Source organism: Heterocephalus glaber, unplaced genomic scaffold (assembly GCF_053883595.1).
Source record: "Heterocephalus glaber isolate CG9 unplaced genomic scaffold, H.glaber_assembly_v1.0 deba00001606, whole genome shotgun sequence".
NCBI classification, from domain to species: Eukaryota; Metazoa; Chordata; class Mammalia; order Rodentia; family Bathyergidae; genus Heterocephalus; species Heterocephalus glaber.
In genome coordinates this window covers 8073104-8096444 of record NW_028258377.1, presented here as the reverse complement: position 1 = coordinate 8096444, position 23341 = coordinate 8073104, and the positions used below count along the sequence as shown (strand labels likewise).

Below are 23341 nucleotides of genomic sequence, written 5' to 3'. Positions count from 1 at the left end.
ATAGTCATCTCTCCAGTCAGAAAATCTAACAACAGCTAAACTAAATACCAGGCTCTCAGTGGCCCAAAGGGCCCTAGACAGCCAGCCTCAATTTTCAGATGAGAAAGCTAAGGACCACTGTGGCCCATGTCCATATACACCTGATTCCTAAGCCAGAATTCCTTTAGCTATACAAGTCTAGCATCCATTAGTTTACATTGAGCAAAATTAAATACAGAACTTCCAGGACCCTGTATGATTCCATTGAGAACCAGGGCTAAGGCTTGTAAGGTTTGTGAAAAAAGTTTTTATTGTAAGACTTGACCACTGTGGGCCAGGAATTTTGCTCAGTGGCACTGCACCTGCCTCACAAGCGCAAGGTTCTCAGTTTGATCCCTGGTACCAAAAAAAAAAAAAAAAGAAGACAACCAGTGAATTCAGAGATGCTCTGAACCCTCCAGCTTCCAAATTTGAACTGAGAGTGCTGCTTGGGTCCTGGTTCTTCCTTAATGTAGCTAAGGTGGTTCCCAAATAGGGCTAGATCTTGGGCTTGAAGATTCTTGATGAGCAACAGAGATCTACAGTTAAGGTTTGTTTGAAAGACAAAGACCCCACCCACCCACCCACCTCGCATTTGGCTACCTTATAGGTTTGACCAAACTGTCTCAGAGGAGTAGCTGACTGGCCTCAGGTTTTCTCTGGTTAAGTGGGATTGAAGCAACTTTGATGCTGACTTTTCTTGCTTCTGAGAGGAGTAAGAATGACACACAACTTAATAGCTGCAAACAGAGAGTGTAAATGTTTGCGAATCACACTGGGGATATTTTTCACATATCCCATGAATAATCTGAGTGATCAAAGTCTTCCCTGTGATAGGCTGGGCTTTGAAGCTCTTCAGGTTGTTCCTCCATGCTGCTATTTCCTTAGAAGAAGCAAGACTGAGGCCTTGTAAGTTCGTGTATGTGTGTAAAGAGGAAAGGAAAGCATTTAAACTTGGTGACATTCCCAGGGGCTGGCTTATAGCTGGAATACAGCTGGGACTTCACAGCTCACAATTGTCACACTGTACATCTGATGTCAGCCCTTCAAGCAGCTGAGCTTGGTGCAGGATGCTGTCATGGTGGGGACAGGTGGGCAGAACTGTCTCACAAAGCCCTCCCTGAAGGCCAGGAGCACCATGTTCCCAGTGGTGGTGTCCAGCTCTCCAGCTGTGTCCCCTTTCTCCTTGGGGTGAGTGTTTCTTGGAAGGTTTGTGTGGAGAGAGTTCAGTCCAGAATCATGGAGGAAGAATCTATTTGCTATTTTCTTCTTTAGAAATGGTTTCATGACGGCAAAAATAGCTTTAAATATTTGAAGTTCATTTACTACATGAACAGCTTTTAATCAAATGGGAAAACTATCCTGGAAGATGCCAATCACCTATTTGGCTATAAAAGGGCCAAAATGAGATGGTTTTGATAAGCTCACTTGTAGTGCGCAAGAATTACAATTCCATTCACCTGGGTTTCTTTAGACTGAATAAGTTTTTCTTATGTTAAGTATATGACTTGGGTATTTTTGGTAGATGGATAGTTGCTCAGTATCTATCAGTCCAGGTGGATGCAGAGGACATGCCAGCCCATGAGGTCCACGTGGGACAGCATGGTGAGGAATCTGGAGCTGAGGACATTGCTCAGGGCTGATGGCCTCAGGTCACTGAAGCCTTGGGCCAGCTTCTCCAGCAGCTGTGGTAACTGACCAGTTGCAGCAGGGCCCTGTCTTAAACTTGGGGGCATCAAAGAAGCACAGCAGGAAGGCCGTGTGGAGGGATGTGTTCAGGTTGGGGAGCTCCTTCCCTATCATGTCAGGAAGGACCCGCACATCCTGGAGTCTCCATCCCAGCTTCTCTTGAAGCTCTTTCTGGGCTGCAGTGACCAGGTCTTTGGTCAATGAGCATACATAGTTGGGAGGCTCAGGTGGCAGTGGCAGCTCATTTTCAGAGAGCAAGGTGGCAGAAGGGCTGGTTTGCAGAGTCACTTTCTTTTGACATTAGCTACCACTAGGGTCCCAGTCAAGGTTTGGGGCAGAGTGTGAGTCAAACAGAGGCAAGATGCTAGTCTGGCAGCACCTGCAGAACAGGCCAGCGCTTCATACCAAAAGTGAGGAAATAAATAGTTCCTATGACACAGGATTAAATTAATTGTTATTACATATACAATGCTTAGAACAGTTATTGAAACAGAGAAAGCACACAGAAAATGTTGCAATTATTTATCTTTTCTATTTTGTTTAAATTTTTTTTTATTAGTACATGTTTGTAGTACATAATGATTACATTCCCCCCCCCCATTAAGTTTATTGGTATAATTTAGGTATAAAATATATTTACATACATCATTGGGATCTTGTACCATTACATGAGTATCTTGGTTCTTATTTTTTTCCCCTTCCCCTGCCCTCCCTTCACCCCCTCCACCCTTCCCTATTAGCAAAGATTTTGTTTCCATTTTTTTCCTTTTCTCATATTTTTTCTTTTCCCTTCTTTCCTGTCCCCTATCCCTCCCACTGCTCCTGATCCTTTAGACCTTTACTTCCTATTACACAGTATCAATTATACATTTTTAAAATTAAAATATCAAGACCTAGGAGACATTACCACAGATTTTACAGAATATAAAAGGATATAGAAAGCATATTTCAAAAATCTGTTTTGAAATAAATTTGACACCTTCTAAGAAGTACCTTGGAAGACAAATTAATGAAACTAACTCTGGAGGAAATATAAAATTTGAATAGCACCTATTAAAGAAAGTATATTCCTAGCTTGAAAACCTACCTATATGACAACAACCAGCTCATATACATTTTAACTGATAAATTATAGCAAACATTTAAAGCAGAAAAAAAGGAACACTTCTCCCCTCATTTTAGGAAATCAACATTGTGCAAATCCTAAAACTGGATAAAGATAATAGAAGAAAAAATTATGAACATAGATAGAAATTTGTTTAACAAAACAAACTATTAGAAGTCAGATCTGGCAGTATGTAGAAAGTGGTTTTATTATAGGAATGGCAGTGTTGGTTCAGCATTGGAAGATCCACCGCCAAAAGTCATCATTTTAAGAGAGGAAAGGAAAAAGCCATATGATCCTGTCACTAGTTGGAGAAAAAATATCAGCTTAAATTCCACAGCTGTTCACAGTAAAAGCCATCAGGAGCCTAGAAGTAGAACAGAACCTTCTCAACAGATTAAAGACATGTGCTCCATACTTCCAGCAAAAATGCCTTATATGAATGGAGAAGATACAATGCTTTCTCCCTCAGGTGGGGAACAAGGGCAGATATGCTTATTCTTCATCTGTCCATTAAACTTTGAAACCTAGGCCCAAAGCAAAATAGTCTGGGAATAAAATGACACAATTAGGATAGGATTGGCAAGGTAAAAGCAAAATCTTTATATGCAGATGAAATGATAACTTACAGAGAAAATACTAAGAAATCTCTAGGAGCCCCTAGAACTTGTATTTGAATTTAGCAGGATTAGAAAACACAAGGTATATATAAAAACTCAGGTCTGTGTATACTTGCTATAAATGAAGAATTGGACATTGAAATTTAAAAGTTATGTAGGAGTACAAAGGACCTAGAGAAGTAAAAAGAAAAAGAAAAAAAAAACGGTGTTGGAAGACTTTGAGTACCTAATTTTAAGACTTCTTCTAAAGCTACAGTAATCAAGGCAGTGTTGGTGTAAGGAAAGACATATGGATCATTGGAATAAAACAGAGAATCTAGAACTAGAAACACACATATATAGTCCACTGAGTTTTGAAAGATTATTTAACATTAACACTTTATAGAATATAAACTCAATTTAAGAGCTGAGGAAAAGATAGTGTTTTCAGCAAATGGCACTGAAACACCTGGTATCCATATATAAAAAAATTAACCTCAACCCTTTATTTCTATAAATAAAAATAACTTGAAAGAATCTATGAACCTAAATATGAAAGCCTAAAAGTATAAAAATTTAAGAAGCAATTATAAGGGAAAATGTTTATGAATTTAAGGTAGGCAAGAACTACCTAGGATACAAAAAACATGATGTATAAAGGAAAAAAATTGATAAATGAGATTCCATCAAAATTTAGAACTTTAAATGACATCATTAAAATGAAAAGTAGTCCTTAAACAGACCATATTTACAATGCATATAACCTATGACTAGAATATATAAAGAAATATTACAGCTCATTAATTGATAACCCAATTAAAAAGTAGACACAAGAAGATGATAAATAGTACAGCACAAGGAGTGGTGTGCAACTCTAGAATCAGAAAAATACTAATCAGTACAATAACAAGATTGAATTATACACTCACTAGGCAGATGAAGTTAAAAGTTTTAAAAGCCTTGTCATGACTTTTTCTTTTTGTTGGATTCTCCCCCTTTGCATTTAATTTGTCACACCCAATGGATTCATTCTGCTGGGCTTCCTGGGGTTGTGATGCTCATTGCCCTTTCCTAAGATAGTGTCTCATATTTTTTGTAGTGCTGGTTTGGTATTCATGAAGTTCCTGAGGTGCTCTTTATCATGAAAGCATCTTATTTCTCCATCAATTTTGAAAGATAGTTTTGCAGGGTACATCAATCTGGGTTGGAGGCTGTTTTCCTTTAGGAGTTGAAATACATATCTCCAAGCTCTTCTTGCCTTGAGGGTTTGCATTGAGAAGTCTTCTGTGATTCTGATGGGCTTTCCTTTGAATGTGATTTGTTTCTTTTCTCTCACTGCTTGTAGAATTTGTTCTTCTGTTGGGTTTCTGGAATCCTAACTATTATATGCCTATGTGTAGGTTATTTTTGATCAAGGTTAGTTGGTGTCCTATATGCCTCAATTATCTGTATGTCAAGTTCTTTTCCCCTCCTTGGGAAATTTTCTGCCATCACTTCTGTGAACAGTTTTTTTATGACATCTGCACTCTCTCTGTTTCTTCATTGAAACCAATGAATCATATGTTATTCTTCTTTGCATTGTCTTGCAGCTGCTGGATTGCTTTCTTGTGGTCCCTTACAATTTTAAAGCAATTTTTATTTTCTGCTTCACTAACTGCAATCTTACCTTCTATATCTGAAATTCTGTCCTCACATTGGTTCATTCTGCTGTGCAGACTTTCGATGGAGTTTTTTATCTCCTGGAAATCTGTTTGCATCTGTTTTATGGATTCCATTTGTTTCCTATGTTGGGATTGCATCATGTTCCTCAGATCCTCTATTTTTTTTATCTGCATCCTCTCTAGATTTTTTTAATCATGTCTTGCACTATGAGCACAATCTTTGCTGTTACCTGATAAATTATTTCAGATTTCATTTTTCCCAGATCCTCTTTTGTTGCCGGTTCATGGAGTCCAGGTGTTTGAGTATCAGATTGTTCCACCGTGTTTCCCTTTGGTGTTGCTGTAGGTGATCTGGAAGTCTGTTTTTGAGGCTTGTTTATGTGTCTTCTCATTTCCACAGGGTGGGAGTGCTTCTGGCACCTGCACAGCTCACCTTTTGTGCCCTAGGAGCATGGGATGGCAGCAGGGGAACTTCCTTCTGGATGCTGGGACTGGCTCACCTTCTCTGCCCTAGGAGCTTGGGATGGCAGTGGGGGAGCTTGATTCTAGGTTCTGGGACTGGCTCACCTTCTCTGCCCTAGGAGTGTGGGATGGCAGTGGGAGAGCTTCCTTCTGGGTTCTGGGACTGGCTCACCTTCTCTGCCCTAGGAGCATGAGATGGCATCAGGGGAGTTTCCTTTGGGCTGGTGGGACTGGCTCACCTTCTCTGCCCTAGGAGCGTGGGATGGCAGCAGGGGAGTTTCCTTTGGGCTGGTGGGACTGGCTCACCTTCTCTGCCCCAGGAGAGTGGAATGGTGGTGGGGGAGCCTCCTCCCAGGTGCTGGGACTGGCTCTATGATTACATTTCTTGTGGGGAGTTGATGCATGTATGTAAAACATCTTAATTCTTTTTATCCTCCTTACTGTTCTCTCCCTCATCTCTTGATCCACTTTCTATTCAAGAAAGATCTATTTCCCTACTTCCCATTATCTTTTATTTTACTCTTTATTTACATTTTGGGTTTCTCCTATAAGGGAAACCATGTAATATGTGTGTGTCTGATTTATTTCACTTAATCTTATGATCTCAAGGTACACCCATTTTCCTACAAATGACTCAAGTTTATCCTCCTTTATGACAGAGTAGTACATCATTGTGTGTGAATAGGACATTTTCTTTATCCTTTAATCTGTTGTTGGACATACATGCTGCTTCCAAGGTTTAATTATTATGAATTGTGTGGCTATAAACATGGGTATGCATGTGTCAAGGTAACACAATGTCTTTAACTCCTTTGGGAAGATACTTAGAAGGGGAGTTTGTAGTTTTAGCTTTTTGAGGAGTCTTCATATTAAAATGACTCCCATGGCTAACTTGCATCAAATATACAGACCTATTACAGGTCGGCAAGAGTTATGATCCTTGTCACATTGTACAAAAGGCAATGACATGGTTGAAATATATGGCTGTGCTTTGGAAAGAAGAGCAACTGGCCTTGCATACTAAATAATGGGTTCAGTTAGTGGTTCCCAGTATGGTAGTACAGGAAAACCCAAATAAACCCTCTAGCTTCATTTTCTTTTAGTTACTTGCTTTTATTACCAACTTCATGTGTTATGTAGCTAAGCAGTTTGCTTCTGTTAGCTTTGCTATAAATAACATCTCCACTGTATAGGTCACAATGGTACTGGTTACTTAGTTGCTTTTCAGATGCTTAGAGGTATCTCAAAGGGATTGAAACCACCTTCAATTGAGTGACACAAATGTTTAATGGTTGACCTTGTGTCATCAGAGGGCTAAAGACTCTACTTTTAGTACATTAACACCACCATTCTCTGAATGTACTTTATATTAAGAACTATGAGGTTTGATTATATGTCTGGAGACCACTGATTACTTCACTTTTTCTTTTCCTCTTCTACTGTTACAACAGTGGAAAGATTCTTACATTTCAGTATTTTTGACTAATCTGGAAAATGGAAATAATAATCATCCTTTATTGGATTGGTATAAATCTAGAGAGTTAAAACATTTGAAAAGCTCACTAGCACAGTATCTAGAAATAGACTTATGTTATTGAATCTTCACCAAAATGCTATGAACAAGGATTATTATTACTTTGTGGCATTGCTAGGTATAACAAATAAAAATGGAGGATGCCAAGTTCAATTTTAACTTCAGGTAAAAATTGTGTTATATTGCATTTTTCTTTCTGTTTTTTCTGTTAAGTTTATCCCTTGTTTAAATGAAATTCAAATTTAACTGGATACTCTATATTTTGTCTGGTGATCATATTCCTAGCATTCACATGAAAAATGAATCTTGGGTCAAGTAAGTGATCTAAATTCACAAGGACAGCAATTGACAGAGGGATTGGGTGTGTTCCCTTCAGCACCAGACTGTTTATACTTGATCTTTTATCCTTGACAACACGTGAATGCCAATGAATTCTCTTTTTTTTTGGTACCAGGGAAAGAACTCTGGTCCTTGTGCTTGCGAGGCAGGCAGCAGAACCACTGAGCTAAATCCCCGGCCCACCAATGACTTCTTGAAAAGAACTAATTTACTTCTTTTTCAAAAACTCATACTGAAATTGTGGGAACGTACTTAAACAGAAAGCACAGTATTGTTAGTGTTGCATTCTCCTGTGTGCTTTCTAAGGTCCCAAATTGTACCCAAATTCTTTTCTTATAGGTGAATCTGGGGGCAAATCCATAGGTTATTTTACATACTCTTTAGCAATGTGGTATATATTAAACAATTTTCTCTCTGTAAGTTTTTGTGGAGTATTCCCTTGATAGACACGGGATGTGGTGGGCTGGATGGGCTAATTTTTCAAGTGTAAAAGAAATGATTATTAAAATGTAATAAGCATTGATTTGTTAGTAAATTGAAAAAGTTAATAATGAAAAAATTTCTGTATTTATGTGAACAGAATAACTTGTACTGAATGTGATTTATCTTGTTTAGGCCCAGAAATCAAATGGTTTTCTTTTTAATTTAAAACCTACTTGGATCTTTTCCTGTACCTCACAATTAAGAAACTAAAAACTTGCTGAGTCACCATTGAAAATATTTATGCTTTATTCCCTTTAGCCTCCATTTAACAAGAGATTAGGAGGGTGAATACTGGCAACAAGTGAAATATGTTAAGATGAATGTGACATGGAAAACAGAAGGATAATAAGGAGAATAAAAAACATTGGCCACTTTGGCTTTTTTAAATTACTTGATAATTTGAGTACCTGTTTAGACATTCATTCATTATCCAAAATTGTTGAGGCTCTATGGACTGCTGCTTTTTAAAAAATTTATCTTAAATTCTTTTATTGGTATATTTTAGGTATACAACACATTTACATTTCTCATTGGGAACTTGTACTTTTACGTGATGCATCTTGGTTCTTATTTTTTCCCCATTCCTAACCCTCCCTTCATCCCCTCCACCCTTCCCTATTTACAAAGACTTTATTTCCATTTTTTCCATTTCTCAGCATTTTTCCTTTCCCTTCTTTCCTTTCCCCTGCCCCTCCCACTACCCTTACCCCTTTGGACCTTTTCTTCCTATTATTCATTATTGATTATTCATTCTAATCATTGGTACATTTTAGGTATACAATATAATGACATTCATCATTGGAAATTTGCACCTTTACATAAACTTTCTTGGTTCTTATTTTTCACCCTTGCCAAGCCCTCTCTTCAACCCCTCCATTCCTCCCTATTTACAAAGATTATGTTCCCATTTTTCCATTTTCTCATATTAATCCCATTCCCTTCTTTCCTTTCCCCTACCCCTCCCACTTCTTTCCCCTTTGCCCCTTTTCTTCCTATTTTACATTGCCTCTTATACATTTTAGTCCTTATTTACACTTCCAGTTTCTCACACCAGAGAAACTATTCAGTATTTATACATGTGTGTCCTACATATTTCACTTAAGAGTATTGCCTCAATGTGGATCCATTTAGCTATAAATGTCTCTAATTTCTCATTTTTTATGGCTGAGTAGAACTCCATTTTATAAAAACCCCACAATTTCTTGATGCAGTCTCCAGTTGATGGGCATTTGGGCTGTTTCCAAGTTTTAGCTATCACAAACTGTGTTGCTATGAACATGGGCACACATATATCACTGTGGTATGATACTTTTAATTCTTTGGGGAAGATACCCAGCAGTGGAATAGCAGGGTCAAAAGGGACTTCCAGTCCTAGTTCTTTGAGGTATCTCCATACTGATTTCCACAATGGTTGCACCAGTCTACACTCCCACCAGCAGTGGAGCAGGGTTCCTCTTTCCCCACAGCCCTGCCAGCATTTGTTATTGGTTGATTTCATGATAGCAGCCATTCTTTGTGGAGTGAGGTGGAATCTCAGCATTGTTTTCATTTGCATCTCTAGAAACACCAGTGATGTTGAACATTTTTTCATGTATTTATTTGCTATTTCTACTTCTTTGTGTGAGAAATGTCTGTTCATTTCAGATGCCCATTTTTCGATTGGGTCTTTAAATTTGGGAGGTCTGATCTTTTTAAGTTCTTTATAGGTCTGAGGAAAAGCAGGTGAAGATTTTTTCCCACATTGTGGGTTGTCTCTTCACACTGCTGGTGGTTTCTCTTGCTGTGCAGAAGCTTTTTAAAAAGGAGAGATCCCACTTGTTGATTGTTTGTGCTAGTTCATGGGCAACTGAGGTTTTGTTCATAAAATCTTTTCCTACACTGATGTCTTCAAGGGTTCTACCTAACCTCTGTTCTAACTGGTTCAGAGTTTCTATTTTAATATTTAGATCTTTAATCCATTTTGATTTTAGTTTAGTGCATGGTGAGAGATATAGGTCTAGTTTTAATCTTTGGCAAGTTGAAACCCAATTTTTCCAGCCCCATTTATTAAAGAGGCTATCTTTCCTCCAGTGAGGGTGTTTGGCTCCTTTATGGAAGATGAGATGGCTGAGTGTGTCTGGCATTGTTTCTGCATCTTCTGATCTGTTCCACTGGTCCTCATGTCTATTTCTTTGCCAGTACCATGCTGTTTTTATCACAGTAGCTTTGTAGTATAGTTGCAGGTTGGGGATTGTGATACCCCCTGCCATGTCTTTGTTACCTAGAATTGCTTTTGCTATTCTGAGTCTCTTCTTGTTCCAAATGAATTTTTGGATTGTTTTCTCAAGGTCCATGAAGTATGCTGCTGGGATCTCAATTGGAATTGCATTAAATCTATATAGCAGTTTTGGAAGTATGGCCATTTTCCCTATATTAATCCTTCCTACGCAGGAGCAGGGGATGTCTGTCTATTTTCTGATATCATCTTCAATCTCTCTTTTCAGAGTGCCATAGTTTTCAGAGAAGAGGTCTTTGATTTCTTTCATTAGGTTGATTCCTAGGTATTTCAGTTTTTTGGATGCTATTGTGAAAGGAATTATTTGCCCTATTTCTCTCTCAGTGAGTCTGTCGTTCATGTAGATGAAAGCTATTGATTTTTGTGTGTTGACCTTGTAACCAGCTACTTGACTGAATTTGGTTATTAAGTCTAGAAGACTTTTGGTAGAGTTCTTGGTGTCTTCTGTACAGAGTATCATGTCATCTGCAAATAATGACAATTTGACTTCTTCATTTCCTATATTTTTTCCTTTAATTTCTTTCTCTTGTCTAATTGCCATGGCTAATGTTTCCAGAACTATATTGAACGAGAGTGGTGATAGTGGACATCCTTGTCTTGTTCCTGATTTTAGTGTGAAGAATTTCTATTTTTGACCATTTAGTATGATATTGGTTGTTGGTTTTTCATAGATGGCTTCTATCAGTTTTGAGGTAGAGACCATCTATTCCAATTTTTTGTATGGTTTTTATCCTAAATGCATGTTGGATTTTGTCAAATGCTTTTTCTGCATCTATGGAGATAATCATATGTTTTTTGTCCTTGGCTCTATTGATATAGTGTATTACACTGATTGATCTGTGTATATTGAACCATCCCTGCATCCCTGGGTTGAAACCCACTTGGTCAGGGTGTGTGATATTCTTAATGATCTTCTGCATTCTATTTGCCAGTATCTTATTAAGGATTTTTGCATCTATGTTCATTAGTGAGATTGGCCTAAAGTTCTCCTTTTCAGTTGGGTCTTTCTCTGCTTTGGGGATCAAGGTGATGCTTGCTTCTGGGAATGAGTTTGGGAGTATAGCTTCCCTTTCAATTTCATTGAAGAGTTTAAGGAGTAGTGGCAGTAGTTCCTCTCTAAGTGTCTTGTAGAATTTAGCAGTGAAGCCCTCAGAGCCTGTGCTTTTCTTAGTTGATAAGTTTTTAATTACATTTTGAATTTCATTGGTTCATATTGGGTTGTTTACAATTTTTAGGTCTTCTTCATTCAACTGTGGTAATTCATATGTATCTAGGAATCTGTCCATTTCTTCTGTGTTGTCCATCTTATTGGCATATAGGTTCTGGAAGTAGATATTTTTGATCCTTTGGATTTCTGTTGAGTCTGTTGTAATTTCATCCTTTTCCTTCCTAATTGCATGGATTTGGGCCTTTTCTTTCCTTTTTCTTATAAGATTGGCTAAGGGTTTGTCAATTTTCTTGATTCTTTCAAAGAACCAACTCTTGGTTTCATTGATTTTTCGTATCACTCTCTTAGTCTCCATTGCATTGATTTCTCCTCTGCTCTTCATAATTTCCTCCCTTGTATGAGCTTTGGGGTTGTCCTACTCTTTTTTTTCTAGAAGGTTGATGTTCAGCATCAGGGTTTTTTCGTTGGGCTCATTCTATTTCCTAATATGCATATTCAGTGCTATGAATTTCCCTCATAAGACTGCTTTCATTGTGTCCCATAGATTCCAATATGTTTTATTGTCATTGTCATTTAATTGAAGGTACTGTCTGATTTCTTCTTTAATTTCCTCTGTGACCCATTGGGTATTCAGAAGTGTGTTGTTCAATTTCCAAGGGTTTATGAAATTTTTCGAGTTTCTTTTGCTATGGATCTCCAATTTCATCGCACTATGGTCTGATAATATACAGGGGATAACTTTAATTCCTTTGCACTTACTGAAACATGTTCTATGTGTGAGTATGTGGTCTACTTTTGAGAATGACCCATGTGCAGCTGAGAAGAATGTGTATTCTGATTTTGTGAGGTGGAAGACTCTGTAAACATCTGTTAAGTTCATTTGTTCAAGAGTTTGATTGAATTCTAGTATTTCATTACTTATTTTTAGTGTAGTTGATCTATCTATTTGTGACAGTGAGGTGTTGAGGTCCCCCACTACAATTGTATTAGTGCATATATGACTTTTCATGTCCATTAGTATTTGTTTTATATAGTTGGGGGCACTAGTGTTTGGTGCATAGATATTTATGATTGTCATCTCTTCCTGTTGGACTGTTCCCTTTACAAGAATGTACTGTCCTTCTTCATCTCTCTTAATCAGTGTTGGTTTGAAATCTACTTGATCTGCAAAGAGGATAGCTACTCTTTCTTTTTTTTCAGATTCCTGTTGCATGGAGTATTGTTTTCCACCCTTTAACTTTCGGTGTATGAGTTTCATTTTGAATTAAGTGTTTCTTTTTTTCTTTATACATTGATTGGTACATTTTAGGTATACAATACATTTACATTTATCATCGGGTATTTATACCTGAACATGTTGTATCTTAGTTCTTATTTTTTCCTATGCGCCCTTCATCCCCAGCACCCTTCCCTATTGTCATAGATTTCATTTCCATTTTTTTTCTTTCTCATAATTTTTCCTTTTCTTTCTTCCCTTTCCCCTTCCCCTCCCATCACCCCCCCACCTTTGGACCTTTTCCTATTTCAAATTATCAGTTATTCATTTTAATCATTTTCATCCTTATTTACACTTTCAGTTTCTCACACTAGAGGTACTATTTGGTATTTACACATGTGTGTCCTATTTATTTTACTTAAGAGTATGGCCTCAATATGCATCCATTTAGCTATAAATGACTAGTTTCTCGTCCTTTATGGCTGAGTAGTACTCCATTTTATAAAAAAACCCCACATCTTCTTTATCCAGTTTCCAGTTGATGGGCACTTGGGCTGTTTCCAATCCTTAGCTATTACAAATTGTGCTGCTATAAACATTGTTACACATATATCACTGTGATATGATTCTTTTAATTCTTTGGGGAAGATACCCAGTAGGGGAATAGCTGGGTCAAATGGGAGCTGTAGTCCTCGTTCTTTGAGGTATCTCCATATGGATTTCCACAGTGGTTGCACCAGTCTACACTCCCACCAACAATGGAAAATGGTTCCTTTCTCTCCACCTCCCTGCCAGCATTTGTTATTGGTTGATTTCTTGATAGCAGTCATTCTTTGTTGGGTGAGGTGGAATCTCAGCGTTGTTTTCATCTGCATCTCTCAAATGACCAGTGATGCTGAACATTTTTTCATATATTTATTTGCTGTTTTTACTTCTTTGTCTGAGAAATGTCTGTTCATTTCAGATGCCCATTTTAGAATTGGGTCTTTGAATTTGGGGGGTCTGATTTTTTTCAATTCTTTATATATTCTAGATAGTAGACCTTTGTCTGAGGTACAGCTGTTAAAAATTTCTTCCCATATTGTAGTTTATCTCTTAGCTCTGTTGGTAGTTTCTCTTGAAATGCAGAAGCTTTTTAATAAGATGAAGTCTCAGTTGTTGATTCTTTGTGCTAGTTCCTGTGCTACTGAAGTTTTGTTCATAAAGTCTTTTCCTGTGCCAATGTCATTGAGAGTTCTACCTAACTTATCTTCCAGCAAGTTTACTGTTTCTCTCTTGATATTTAGTTCTTTAATCCACTTCAATCTTAGTTTAGTGCATGGTGATAGGTATGGGTCTAGTTTTAATCTTTGGCAGGTTGAAATCCAGTTTTTCCAACATCTTTATTGAACAGACTATCTTTTCTCCAATGAGGGCAATTGGCTCCTTTGTCAAAGATAAGGTGGCTGAGTATGTCTGAAGTTGTTTCTGGATCTTCTAATCTATTCCACTGATCTTCCAGTTTGTTTCTTTGCCAGTACCATGCTGTTTTTATCACAGTAGCTTTGTAGTATAGTTGCAGGTTGGGGATTGTGATACACTGAGACATGTCTCTGTTGCCCAGAATTGGTTTTGCTATTCTAGGTTTCTTCTGCTTCCAAATGAATTTTTGAATTGTTTTCTCTAGTTCTGTGAAGTATATTGTTGGAATTTCAATCACTATTGCATTAAATCTATATAGTAGTTTTGGCAGTATGGCTATTTTCACTATATTTATTCTTCCTAACCAGGAACAAGGGATATCTTTCCATTTTCTTATATCCTTTTTGATCTTCTTCTTCAGAGTGCTCTAGTTTTCAGTGTATAGGTCTTTTGCTTCCTTTGTTAGGTTGATTCCTAGATATTTCATTTTTTTAGGTGCTATTGTAAAAGGAATTATTTCCTGAATTTCTCTCTCAATGGGTCTGCTATTTGCGTATAAGAAGGGTATTGTCTTTTGAGTGTTGACCTTATATCCAGCTACTCTACTGAATCTGTCAATTAGATCTAGAAGGCTTTTGACCGAGTTTTTTTGGGTGTTCTATGTAAAGTATCATATCATCAGCAAATAATGACAGTTTCACTTTTTCCTTTCCTATCTTTATTCCTTTTATTTCTTTCTCTTGTCTAATTGCTGTGGCTAATGTTTCCAGAACAATATTAAACAGGAGTGGTGATAGTGGGCATCCTTGTCTTGTTCCTGACTTTAGCATGAAAGTTTTCAGTTTTTGATCATTTAGTACGATGTTGGCTGTTGGTTTTTCATAGATAGCCTTAATCAGATTGAGAGAAAGGCCTTTTATTCGAATAATCTGTAGCGTTTTTATCATGAATGGGTGATGGATTTTGTCAAATGCCTTTTCTGCATCTATTGAGATGATCATATGGTTTTTGTCCTTGCCTCTGTTAATATGGTGTATTACATTTATTGATTTACAAATGTTGAACCATCCTTGTATCCCTGGGATAAATTCAACTTGGTCAGGGTGTATGATCTTCTTGATGACCCTCTTATTCTGTTTGCCAGTATCTTGTTGAGGACTTTTGCATCTATGTTCATTAGGGAGATTGGTCTGTAGTTCTCTTTTTGGGTTGGGTCTTTCCCTGGTTTTGGAATCAAAGTAACACTTGCTTCCAGGAATGAATTTGGAAGTATTGCTTCCCATTCAATTTCCTTGATGAGTTTAAAGAGTAATGGCATTAGTTCTTCTTTAAATGTCTTGTAAAATTCAACAGTGAAGCCACCAGGACCTGGGCTTTTCTTTGTTGGTAAATTTTTTATTACATTTTCAATTTCACTCATTATTATTGGGTGTTTAGAATTTCTATATCTTCTTCATTTAACTTTGGCAATTTGTATGTATCTAGGATCTCTCCATTTCTTCTGTGTTTTCAATTTTATTAGAGTACAGGTTCTCAAAGTAAGTATTGATGATCCTCTGAATTTCTGCTGGATCTGTTGTGGCTTCACCTTTTTTATTCTTAATTGCATGTATTTGTGCCTTTTCTTTCCTTTTTTATAAGGTTTGCTAAAGATTTATCGATTTTATTTATTCTTTCAAAAACCCGACTCTTCAATTCATTGATTTTTTTGTGTCATTCTCTTAGTCTCCATTGCATTGATTTCTGCTCGAATCTTTATAATTTCCTTTCTTGTACAAGCTTTGGGTTTGTTATGCTTTTCTTTTTCTAGGAGGTTGAGGTTTTGCATTAGGTTATTTAACTGAGTTCTCTCTGTTGTCCTAATATGAGCATTCACTGCTATGAATTTCCCTCATAGAACTGCTTTCATTGTGTCCCACAGATTCCTGTATGTTGTACTGGCATTATCATTTACTTGTAGAAACTGTCTAATTTCTTCTTTAATTTCTTCTGTGACCCCTTGGTTGTTCAGGAGGGTGTTATTCAATTGCCATGTGTTTGTGGGTGTTCTGCGGTTTCTTATGTTATTGATATCCAATTTTATTGCACCATGGTCTGATAATATACAGGGGATAACTTCAATTCTTTTACATTTAGTTAGATTTGCCCTATGAGCTAGCATGTGATCTATTTTGGAGAATGACCCTTGTGTAGCTGAAAAGAATGTGTATTCTGGTTTTGTGGGGTGGAACACTGTATAAACATCTCTTAAGTCTATTTGTTCAATAGCTTGGTTCATTTCTAGAATTTCATTGTTAATTTTTTTCCTAGATGATTTGTCTATTTGTGATAGAGGGGTGTTGAGGGCCCCCACTACAATTGTGTTAGTGCTTATTTGGTTTTTCATGTCCATTAATGTTTGTTTTGTATAATGGGGGCGTTTGTATTTGGTGCATATATATTTAGGATTGTCATTCTTGGATTGTTCCCTTCACAAGGATGTAGTTACCATCTTTGTCTCTTTTAAATCGGTTTGGTTTGAAATCTACTTTGTCTGCAAATAAGATTGCTACCCCTGCTTTTTTCTGGGATCCTGTCACTTGGAGAACTGTTTTCCATCCTTTTACTTTCAGTCTATGAATTTCCTTTTGAGTAAGGTGTGTTTCTTGTATACAGCATATTGCTGAATTTTGCTTCTTAATCCATTCTGCTGATCTATTTCTTTTGATTGGTGAATTGAGGCCATTAACATTGATAGTTATAATTGAGAGATATTGACTCATTGTTGCCATGATGTTTTATTGTTGTTGGCTCTTCTCTTATTTTTCCCCCTTTCCCTTTAGTGCCTTACCTTTCGTGGTGTCTTCTCTCTGTTGGCCCTCATGGAGTTGTGACCTTCATTGTCTTTTTCTAGGATATTGCATAAAATTGTTTGGAGTGCTGTCTTGGTGTTCATGAAATTTCTCAGGTGTTCTTTGTCATGAAAGTATGTAATTTCCCCCATCGACTTTGAAAGATAATTTTGCCAGATACAACAGTCTAGGTTGGAACTTATTTTCTTTAAGGCTTGAAATACTTCACTCCAGGCTCTCCTTGATTTGAGGGTTTGTATTGAGAAATCTGCCATGATTCTGATGTTCTTTCCTTTGTAGGTGATTTGTTTCTTTTCTCTAACTGCCTGTAGAATTTTGTTCTTCTGTTGGGTTTCTGGGATCTTGACGATTGTATGCCTAGGTGTAGATATTTTTTTGATGGTGGCTGGGTGGAGTTCTATATGCCTCACTTATCTGTGTGTCCAATTCTCCACCTCTGTCTGGGAAGTTTTCTACTATTACTTCTGTGAACAGTTTTTTTTAATGTCAATTTTACTTTCTCCTGTTTTTTTGTGGACTCCTATCTGTCTTATGTCATTCTTCTTTTCATCATCTAGCAGCTGTTGGATTGATTTCTCATGGTCCCTTACTGTCTTTAAGAAATCTCTGTTTTCAAGGTCCCTAATTCTGATCCTGTCTTCTATATCTGATATTCTGTCTTCAGATTCTCTTAGTCTGCTCTGCATGCTTTTAATGAAGTTTTTAATCTCCTGAATATCTGTTTGAATCTGTTTCATGGATTCCATTTCTTTCTTATGTTGGGCGATCATGGTTTCCATTTCTTTCTTATGCTGGGCATTCATGGCTTCCAGCATGTTTCTGATCTCATCTATTTACTTGTCTGTTTCTGCTCTAGAGCCTCTAATCATGTCTTTCACTCTACTCACCATCTCTGTATTTATCTGGGAGATTATTTCTGCTTTGAATTTTTCTAGAGCCTCATGTATCTGCTTTGTTACTTCCTGTGCTATCAGTTCAGGGTGTCCAGGTGGTTGATTATCCAACTTTTCCACCTCATTTCCCCCCGAATTTCCTTTTTTTGTGGTGTGGAAGCCTGCGTTTGTGCCTTGCTTAAATGTCTTCTCATTTTTGTTTTTGGTACTGTCCTTGGTTTAATTCCTGGGTTGATATTTCAAAATTGCTTAGTGCAGGTATCTTTGTTGCTTGTGTTTAAAACCCTTGTGGTATGATTGCTTTTCAGAGGTGTCTTCCAGATATTGCTTGTGTTTAGGTTTTGAGGCTCTAATGACTCTGAGGCTATTTTATTTTCCTCATACCAGGAAGGAAAACTGATTAGATCAATCCCAACATGTTAGGCCAAATGTTACAATCAACAATACCATAGCATCAAGCGCAGCTTAGAAAATGATAATTTGTGGTAGTTATTAATCTATCACATTTAACTGTGTGAAGTGTAATCCCCTGTGCCTCTGTAGTGAGGGACTAGGTAGCCAAAGAGCTGTAAAGTGGCGGGTGGTGGGGGGTGATGGAATTGGGCCTTGCAGGCACCTGCTTGCGAGTTGGAGCATCGGGGATGAAGGCGGGGCTCCAAGCTGCTCCGGGCACCCCACCCTGCAGCAGACAGGAAACAGAACACAGCTGAGGTGCCTCAGGCTGCCTGGCCGACCCGAGGAGAGAAGCCTTGGATGAAGGTTGGGCTCCAAGCCACCCCTAGGACCCCACCATGCCATGGACAGGAACTGGAACACAGCCGAGGAGCTCCAGGCTGCCCGGCTGACCTGAGGAGAGAAGCTCCGGATGAAGGTGGGGCTCCAGGCCACCCCCAGGACCCCACTGTGCCATGGACAGGAAACAGAACACAGCCGAGGAGCCTCCAGCCACCTGGCTGACCCAGGGAGAGAGGCTCTGGATGAAGGTGGGGCTCCAGGCTGCTCCCAGGACCTCACTGTGCCATGGACAAAAACCAGAACACAGTGAGGAGCCTCTGGCTGCCTGGCTGACCTGAGGAGAGAAGCTCCAGATGAAAGCGAGGCTCCAAGCCACTCCCAGGACCCCACTGCGCTGTGGACAGGAACCCAAGTGTGTTTCTTGTATGCAGCATATTGTTGGATTTTGCTTCTTGACCCATACTGCCAGTCTATTTCTTTTGACTGGTGAATTGAGACCATTCACGTTTTTGGTTATAACTGAAATGTATTGACTTATCATTGCCATGACTTTTTCTTTTTGTTGGGTTCTCCCCCTTTACATTTAATTTCTTGTTGTGCTAGATGGGTTCATTCTACTTTGCTTCCTGGGGTTGTGATCCTCAATGTCTGTTCCTAGGATATTGTGTAAAATTTTTTTGAGTGCTGGTTTGGTATTCACGAAGTTCCTAAGGTGCTCTTTGTCATGAAAGTATCTTACTTCTCCATCAATTTTGAAAGATAGTTTTTCAGGGTACATCAATCTGGGTTGGAGGCTGTTTTCTTTTAGGGCTTGGAATATGTCACTCCAAGCTCTTCTTGCCTTGATTGATTTGTGTTGAGAAGTCTGCTGTGATTCTGCTGGGCTTTCCTTTATATGTGATTTGTTTCTTTTCTGTAACTGCTTGTAGAACTTTGTTCTTCTGTTGAGTTTCTGGAATCTTAACGATTATATGCCTATGTGTAGATTTTTTTTGATCAAGGCTATTTGGAGTCCCATGTGCCTCACTTATCTGTATGTCAAGTTCTTTCCCCCTGCTTGGGAAGTTTTCTGCCATTACTTCTGTGAAGAGTTTTTTTTTATGTCGTCTGCACTCTCTTCTGTTTCTTGTTTGACTCCAGTCAGTCTTATTTTATTCTTCTTTGTATTGTCTAGCAGCTGCTGGATTGATTTCTCACGTTCCCTTATAATTTTGAAGCAATTTTTCTTTTCCTGGTCATTAATTTCAATCTTATCATGTATATCTGAAATTCTGTCCTCCCATTGGCTCATTCTGCTGTGTAGACTTTCAATAGAGTTTTTCATCTCCTGGAAATCTATTTGCATCTGTTATATGGATTCCATTTGTTTCCTGTGTTGGCATTCCATCATGTTCCTCAGCTCCTCTCTAGATTTATTAATCATGACTTGCACTAGGAGCACAATTTCTCCTGTTATCTGAGAAATTATTTCTGATTTCATTTTTTCCAGATCCCCTTTTGTTGCCAGTTCAGTGGGTCCAAGTGGTTGAATATCAGAGTTTTCCATCTCATTTCCCTTTGGGGTTGCTTTAGGTGATCTGGAAGTCTGGTTTTGAGACTTATTTATGTGTCTTCTCATTTTGACTGGGGGAGGGGTCGGTGGGGGGTTGTGTTGGTGCCTGCACAGCTCACCTCCTCTGAGCTGGGAGAGGTGGGACAGGGGCTGGGAATGGTAGCAGGGATGGTGGCCCAGAAGCCTCTTCCTCTGTGCCGGGAGTGGTGGGACAGAAGGCAGCCCAAAAGCCCCTTCCTCTGGACCAGGAGCAGTGGGATGTGGCTCAGAAGCCCCTACCTCTGGACCAGGAGCAGTGGGATGAATGGAGGCCTGGAAGCCCCTTCCTCTGGGCTGGGAGCAGAGGGAGGGAAGCTAGTCCAAAAGCCCTTTCCTTTGGGCCGAGAGTGGTGGGAGTAGACTGCTGCTTTTGCCAAATTATCAGTTGCAACCACTACAAATGCTTCAGAAATATGAATGGTGCAGGGCTTGTTCTACCCTAGGCAGTGCTAGTGATGGAGCTGTCAGGGTAGAAAGGTGACTGGCGTGGAACATTTCTGACTCCTGCCCAGGTGTTCACAGAGGTTTTGGGGAGGGAAGAGTTGGCAGTCTGGGGAGTAGTCTGGGGAGATCAATAATAAAAGACCTTGTGCAGTCAGTACTAGGTTGTGTGGTTCAGAATGTCAATTTACCTCTTCACTGCACTTTTCCAGATGAGTTTAAGAAGATGCTAGCATAGTTAAATATATATTGCTGCTACCCAAATCAATTTGTTAGAAGTCTGTTGTAGCCTCTTCCATCCATTTTATAAATGACACAAGCACAAATTCAAGACAGTGTTGCCTTTTTATCTTATGAGAAGAATTTAAAAACATTTATAAGGACAACATTTATGAAGTTTGTAACATTGATAAAATAGTCAATTGTGTACTTATAATTGTTATAAACTACAAAATATGTATAAAAGTGAGGTAAATGTAGGAATGTTGCTTTTTTCTAGGCTCAGTTTTTTTCTCAAGTATAACACTTGCACTTCTTTTATTTTTAAAAATTGTTAATTGATTTATTAAAACAGTTATCTCAGGCATCTGCAATGGTGATTTTACCTTTACTCCTCACTTAATACTGATGGAAATAATCCACTTTAATAATCTTAGAAGGACTGTGTAAGTCAAAGAGTCACTGGTGGTTTCTCATCTGGAAATAATCCTATCTTAGAACCTTTACCACAAGATATTTTTCCTTCTGCCTTAGTTATTGATGATATCTCTGTTTTTGGCTTAAAATAGCCTAAATTTATTATCTTACAGTTTTCTTTTTTATTAGTACATGTTTGCAGTACATAATGTTTATATGCCTTTTATGGAGTTGGTCCATGTACATAACACGTCTTCATTCCTTTTTTTATATCCTTCCCCCCCTCCTCCTTCCATCTCTCAATCCTCTTCCCATGTGAGAAAGATCTATCACCCTACTTCCTATTATCTTTTATTTTCCTTTATTGATAATCTAGGTTTCTGTTTTAAACATTTTTATTTTAATGTAATACAAGTAGAAACTGATAAATAAAATATAATAAACACTCTTCTATGAAAAAATAAAACAAAATTTTACAAAATAATTGGAGAATAACAACAGTTAATACCCTGTGTATCATGACCCTAAAAGAAAGGCCAAAATGTTACTCAGAGTACAAGTCACAGACAAGAAAAAAAGACTCTTTTACAAAGAAGAAGCAAAAGGAGAAAATTTTCTTTTAATGAGCAAAAGAAAGTAAAGTATAAAGGAAACAAATTAGCATTTATTTTAAAATATTTTAAGACAACAGAGTAGGTAATTTGGGGATATATATATATACATATATATATATGATATTTAAGCTTGTGTCTGACTTATTTATGATATTTATTATATTATAGATATATTTCATTTTAACACTATTTTCTCAAGTTGTGTCTGTTTGCCTTTGAATGCCTCAAGTTTATTTTTCTTTATGGAACAGTAGTACTCCATTGTGTATAAATACCACATTTTCTTCATCCATTCATCTGTCGATGCACATACTGTTTACACTGTTTCCAAGATCTAGCTATTATAAATTTGTGTTACTATAAATATTGGTATGCATGGATTCCTGTAATATGCAGACTTTTGAGAACATACCTGGAAAAGAGGTAGCTGGATCACATGAAATTTATATTTTTAATTTTTTGAGGAATCTCCACATTAGTTTCCATTGTGGTTGTACTAGTTTGCATTCTAACCAACAATGTAGAAGTCTTCCTTTTTCCCCACATCCTTGCCAATATTTGTTAGTATTTGGTATTTTGTTGATGGCTGTTCTTTCTGTGGTAAGATGGGATACCAATGTGGTTTTAATTTGCATTTCTCTAATGGCTAGTGAGGTTGAAGATTTTTTCATGTGTTTATTGGGCATTTTTACTTCTTCTGAGAAGTGTCTATTCATTTCTGTTGCCCATTTTTTTGATTGGGTCTTTTATTTAAGAAGGTCTAGTTTTTTTTGAATTCTTTATTCTACGTTAGTCCTCTGTCCATTGAATAGCTACCAATTTTTTTCCCCATTCTGTAGGTTGTCTCTTTACTCTGTTGTTTATTTCCTTGGCTTCACTAAACTTTAAAAATTTAATATGATCCCATTTGTTGATTCTTGGATCTATTTCCTATGTAACTGGGATCTGTTCAGAAAGCCCTTGCCTATGTCTATAACTTTAAGAGTTTTACCTATTTTGTCTTCTACCAGGTTAAGTGTTTCTGTTTTAACATTTAGATCTTTGATGCATTTTGATTTCAGTTCAGTACATGGTGAGATATATGGGTCTAGACTCAGTCTTCTGCATATGGATATTCAATTTCCCCAGCACCATTTATTAAAGAGGCCATCTTTCCTCTAGTGTTTTTGGCTCCTTTGTCAGAGATCAAATAGCTGTATGTGCCTGTAATAGCCGTTTCTGCTTCTTCTATTCTATTTCATTGATTCATGTGCCTTTTTATGGTAGTACTGTGTTATTTTAATCACTGTAGCTTTATAATATAACTTTAAATCTGGTATTGTGATGCCATTTGCTTTGTTTTCATTCGTTAGGATTGCTTTTGGCCTTCTGGGTCTCTTTTGATTCCATATAAATTTTAGGATTGTTTTCTCTAGCTTTGTGAGAAATGACATTGGTATTTTAATTGGGATTGCATTAAATCTGTGTATCACTTTTGTAAGTATAGCTATTTTATGTTCTTTCTCTCTAGGAAAGGAATATCTTTCCATTTTCTTGTGTCCTCCTTGATTTCGTTTTTCAGAGTGATATAATTTTCATTGTAGAGGCCTTTCACTTTTTTAGCTAGATTAATTCCTAAGTATTTAATTT

The 23341-nt window shown here is 37.7% G+C and overlaps 1 pseudogene; it reads right to left on the bottom strand.

Moving 5' to 3' along the window:
* Positions 1-902: 902 nt before the first annotated feature.
* On the bottom strand, positions 903-18605 carry LOC101711950 (alpha-tocopherol transfer protein-like; annotated as a pseudogene).
* Positions 18606-23341: the final 4736 nt, after the last annotated feature.